The sequence below is a fragment of the Neofelis nebulosa genome, chromosome 3 (genome assembly GCF_028018385.1).
Source record: "Neofelis nebulosa isolate mNeoNeb1 chromosome 3, mNeoNeb1.pri, whole genome shotgun sequence".
Lineage (NCBI taxonomy): Eukaryota > Metazoa > Chordata > Mammalia > Carnivora > Felidae > Neofelis > Neofelis nebulosa.
The window spans coordinates 180,257,942-180,264,053 of NC_080784.1; positions in this window are offsets into that span (position 1 = coordinate 180,257,942).

Here is a 6,112-nt window from a genome sequence, read left to right on the forward strand (position 1 = left end):
TCTCATTCTGAAAAGAAATCAACTGAAATCAACGAAGCAATGGCTGGCAATTCTCCTCTAAGAGCTAGTCATTCTCAGAAACATTTGTGATTATTTCCTCACTTTCTAAAACAGTGTGAGCTCTGTAATATTGCTAAGACCATTCAGAATAAGCTCTAAAATATTTTAATGTTAGAAGTTTCTTTTTTATAGGTAAAATTTTTACTTTGTGGCCATCAGCAGGCACTTGTTTCCCACTGTCTACAGATTCCTACTGATTCAAAACACATTTATGGCATATAGATGAGATTATATGTACAAAGAATTGAAAACTGGAAAATGTGAAAATATAAAAATTGACATTAGAATACACAAGTGAAACATGTGGGGGTATTTATATTTTTGGACTTGAGAAGTACTGATACGGCTGTCCTTCCATCTCTAAAATGCCCTACTCCTTAGCCTGCTCAGTTGAGATAAACACTGTTGGATTAATCCTTTCACATTTATGAGCCACATTTGCCTGTTTACATCGATTTCTCCATGATAAAATTTTTGAGGGAAGAGATTATCTTGCTCACATTCTCGTCTGTAGCATTTAACTGCATTTCTGACTGATAGTTCTCAATAAATACTTGTTGAATGTTAAATAAACTGTAATATTCCAAAGACCTGTTAAACAGCTTTGAGATTCTTTGCAACTTTCTTTGCAATCAGTGATTTATTTCTAGCTATAAGTTTATTCTATTGTTGCTTATATCCTGAGAAATCCTGCCCACATTGGGACGCTAGTTTTCCATTAACTTAAAAAAATAATTCTAATATCATTTACATACAGTGTTATATTAGCTTCAGGTGTACAACATAGTGATTCAAAAATTGTACGCATTACTCAGGCTCATAATGATGAGCACACACTTAAACCTCTTCACTTGCTTCACCCATATCCACCCCCCACCTCCCCTCTGGTAACTATCAGTTTGTTCTCTATAGTGAAGAGTCTGTTTCTTGGTTTGCCTCTGTTTTTCTTTGTTAGTCTGTTTTATTTCTTAAATTACACATATGAAGGAAATCATTATGCCATTTGTCTTTCTCTGACTGGCTTATTTCACTTAGCACTATACACTCTAGTTCTATCCATGTTGTTGCAAATGGCAAGATTTCATTCTTTTTTATGGCTGAGTAATATTCCATTGCATATAAACACCACGGCTTATTTCTCCATTCATCTACTGATGTACACTGGGGCTATTTCCAAAGCTTGGCTGCCATAAAAATAGGGGTGCATGTATCCCTTTGAATTAATGCTTTTGTATTTTCTGGGGCAAATACCCAGTAGTGTGATTACTGAATCATAGGGTAGTTCTATTTTTAACTCATTTTAAAAAAATTAACGTTTAGTTATTTTTGAGACAGAGAGAGACAGAGCATGAATGAAGGAGGGTCAGAAAGAGGGAGACACAGAATCTGAAAGAGGCTCCAGGCTCTGAGCTGTCAGCACAGAGCCTGACGCAGGGCTCGAACTCACGGTCTGTGAGATCATGACCTGAGCCGAAGTCGGCCACTTAACCGACTGAGCCACCCAGGCGCCCCCTCATTTTTTTTAAAGAAATATAGAGAAAGAGTTGAAGACAGGGGCAGAGGGAAAGAGAGAGAATCTTAAACAGGCTCCATGCTCAGCGTGGAGCCTGATGCAGGGCTCGATCTCACACCCCTAGGATCATGACCTGAGCTGAAATCAAGAGTCAGAAGCTCAACCAACTGAGCCATCCTGGTGCCCTTCTTTTTAACTTTCTGAGGAACCCCCATACTGTCTTCCACAGTGTCTCTACCAGTTTATATTCCAACCAACAGTGCATGAGGATTCTTTGTTCTTCACATCCTTACCCAACACTTTCTTCTTGTGTTGTTGATTTTAGCCAGTCAGACAGGTGTGAGGTGACATCTCATTGTGGTTCTGATTTGCATTTCCCTGATGATGAGTGATGTTGAGCATTTTTTTTATGTAACTGTCAGCATTCTGGATGTCTTTTTTTGGGAAATGTCTGTTTATGTCTTCTGGCCATTTTTTTTTTAATTAGATTATTGGGGGGAGCTTGTGTTGAGTAGTAAGTTCTTCATATATATTGTATATTAACCCTTTATCAGATTTGTCATTTGCAAATATTTTCTCCCATTCAGTAGGTGGTCTTTTACTTTTGCTGATTGTCTCCTTGCTGTCTGGAAGCTTTTTATTTTAATGTAATCTCAATAGATTATTTTTGCTTTTGTTTCCCTTGCTTCAGGAGATCTATCTAGAAAACCGTTGCTATGGCTATGTCAGAGAAATTACTGCCTGTGCTCTCTTCTAGGATTTTTATGGCTTCAGGTCTCACATTTAGGTCTTTTATCCCTTTTGAGTTTATTTCTGTGTATGGTGTAAGAATGTTGTCTAGTTTCATTCTTTTGCATGTAGCTGTTCAGTTTTCCCAACACTATTTGTTGAAGAGATCGTCTTTTTCATATTGCATATTTTTGCCTCCTTTGTCAAAGATTATTTGACCATGTAACTGTAGGTTTATTTCTGGGGTCTCTATTCTATTCTCCTGTTCCGTGTGTCAGTTTTGTGCCAGTACCATACTGTATTGATTACTACAGTTTTATAGTATATCTTAAAATCTGGGATTGTGGGGCACCTGGGTGGCTCAGTCGATTGAGCTCCCGACTTCGGCTCAGGTCATGATCTCATAGTCCGTGGGTTTGAGCCCCATGTCGGACTCTGTGCTGACAGCTCAGAGCCTGGAGCCTGTTTCAGATTCTGTGTCTCCCTCTTTCTCTGACCCTCCCCCATTCATGGCTCTGTCTCTCTCTCTGTCTCAAAAATAAATAAATGTTAAAAAAAAATCTAGGATTGTGATACCTCCAGTTCTGCTTTTGTTTTTCAAGATTGATTTGGGTATTCAGGGTCTTTTGTGGTTCCATACAAATTTTAAGATTGTTCTAGTTCTGTGAAAAATGCTGTTGATATTTTGATATGGAATTCTATTAAGTCTAATTGCATTGCGTAGTATAAATATTTTAAGAATGTTTGTTCTTCCAGTCCAGGAGCATGGAATAGCTTCCCATTTGTTCGTGTCGGCCCCAGTTTCTTTCATCAATCTTTTATAGTTCTCAGAGTACAGGTTTTTAACCTCCTTGGTTAAGCTTATCCCTGGCATTTTATTATTTTTCATGCAATTATAAATGGGATTGTTTTCTTAATTTCTCTTTCTGCTACTTGATTATTAGGGTATAAAAATGCAATGGATTTCTATATATTGATCTGATATCCTGTGACCTTACTGAATTCATTTCTCAGTTCCAATAGGCCTTTGGTGGAATCTTTGGTGTTTTCTATGCATAGTATCATGTCTACTGCCAATGGTAAATATTTTACTGCTTCCTTACCAATTTGGATGCATTTTATTTCTTTCTCTTGTCTGATTGCTGTGGCTAGGACTTCTAGTACTATGTTTGAATAAAAGTGGTGAGAATGGACATCCTTGTTTTGTTCCTGATCTTAAGGAAACTGTTCTCAGTTTTTCACCTTTGAGTATGATGTTAGCTGTGGGTTTTTCATGTATGGACTTTATTATGTTAAGATATGTTCCCTCTAAACCTGTTTTGTTGAGGGTTTCTATCATGAATGGATGCTGTACTTAGTCAAGTGCTCTTTCTGCATCTTTTGAAATGATCATATGACTTTCATCTTCTCTCTTGTTGATGTATGTATCATGTTGATTGATTTGTGAATATTGAACCACCCTTGCATCCCAGGAATAAAGCCCACGTAATTGTGATGAATGATTTTTTTTAATGTATTGTTGGATTTGGTTTGCTAATACTTTGTTGAGGATTTTTGCATCTATGTGCATCAGAGACATTGGCCTGTAGTTCTCTTTATTTTGTGATGTTTTTATCTGGCTTTGGTATCAGAGTAATGCTGATGGAATGAATGAATTTATAAATTTCCTCCCTCACTTACTTTTTAAAATAGTTTGAGCAGAATAAATATTAACTCTTCTTTAAAAGCTTGGTGTCAGGGGTGTTTCCTATGTGCTATATGAACCATACTATTAGAGGTGAGCTGCTTTTGCCTTGAGCCCAGTCCTTTGCAATGGCTCACTGTGCCTGTTGGGGGGCAGGATTAGATCCCTGTGTTGTTAGCGGGCCACTCTGTGGTCATCTTTGGTTTGAATGGAGTCAGACCAGACATTTGCCAAGGATGCAATAGCACCAGTTTGCAGGGCACTTTCCCCATACTGTCCCCCTTAGAGGCTTTTGTTGGTGGGCGGGACCTGCAGGCAGACCAGATGCCTGCCCCCAGCCCACTTCTGGGGCCTCAACCAGACTGGTGTATGTGGTTATCTTCCTTTCTCTCTGGGGCAGGAGTCACTTAGGAGTGGCCTGACCCCTGTCAGACCTGTTTGCACACAACCAGATTTGTGGCACCACTTTTGATGGGCTCAGGCCAAGTGTGTGTTGGAGGGGGCAGGTCTACAGGAGAATCAAGGGGGAGGTGGGGCATATGGTACCAGCAAGGACCCACTGGTCTGCTGCAAGAGGGGACCTGTAACCACCAGGGACCAAGACAGGGCAAAATGGAGGGGGCAGATCTGCGGAAGCACGTGTGGGTGGAGCGCTGGTATTAGCTACTTAGATGGGGAGTGTTGCTGCTGTGTTGGATCCGACAGCTGTCCTTGTATCTAGGCTGGGGAGTCCGGGAGAGAAATGGTGCCTGCCACCTCCCTTTTTCCTGGAGAAGTCTCTCAACAGTCTCTGCTCCTCTAGCACGTGCTCTGAGATTAGTGAGTAAATCTCCCTCCATACACACCATATGTCGTTCAAACTGCTGCTTCTATGCTGTATCTCCATGAGGCTGTTTCTTGTGTTGTCTTTTTATTTTTTTTAATGTTTTTTAATGTTTATTTATTATTGAGAGAAAGAGAAAGATAGTGTGAGTGGGGGAGGGTCAGAAAGAGAGGGAGACACAGAATCTAAGTCAGGCTCCAGGCTCTGAGCTGTCAACACAGAACTCGACACGGGGCTTGAACTTACGGACCCCTAGATCGTGACCTGAGCCAAAGTTGGACTGACTGAGCCACCCAGCCACCCCTTGTGTGGTCTCTTTAGTGGCAGGGATTCCATCCTCCTGGCTCTCCCAGAGCTGAGCCTGCTGATTTTTAAAGTTCCAAATGTTGGGGTCCTGAGTGGATCTGACTCTTGATTTCAGCTCTGGTCATGATCTCACAGTTCATGGGACCCCGCCCTGCAACCAGCTCCACACTGACAGCACAGAGCATGCTTGGGATCCTCTCTCTCCTTCTCTCTCTGCCCCCCCCCCCCCCAATTGTGCTCTCTCTACTTTTCTCCCTCAAAATAAATAAATAAGCTTTTTAAAAAGTGTTTAAAGCTCTGGATGTTAGGCCCCTCTGACTATCAGAACTCGTGTAAGTCAGCCCCTCTGGTTTTCAAAGCCAAATGTTACCGGCTGTGCAGGTTCCCCATCCTTGGGCTGCCTGGAGTGTCTGTTTCTTTCCCCTCTCCCTGCCTATGGTGTCCTCCCCTCCCATGGACAGTCCTGCAGGTCCATTCAGTTCTCCGCCACACCTTCTCCCTTCCTGCCCTCTTCCATGTGGCCCCTTTCTGCATTGACCAGTGGAGAATTTGTTCTGTGAGTCTCCAGGTCATTTTTCTGGGTTATTTACACTGACAACGGTGTTATTTAACTATATTTGTAGGAGGCGGTGAACTTGCAATCCTCCTACTCTTCTATCATCTTCCCCAGAGGTTCTCTGCAACCAGTGATTTTATATTAGATTTACTTGCTTTGTGGGGAGACATAAGCCTCTAGTGAAAAGGTTTTCAAGGGGTAATCTAGGAAGCTAGGAAAGCTCAAAATATGTGGATTTTTTGAGGATTAATTATGAGCTGCTAATCAAGTTGTCACCACCACAGAAAAAGTGACAGATAGGGAGCAAGGGCAATGTGTCTCCATGACATCCATGTCCTGAAAATGCTTGATAGCAGTTTGATATGTGTTATGCTGTCCAGAAAAATCAGTACTAACAAGGTTTTATAAACCCATGTCCTTTGGATTGATGATACTGTTGAG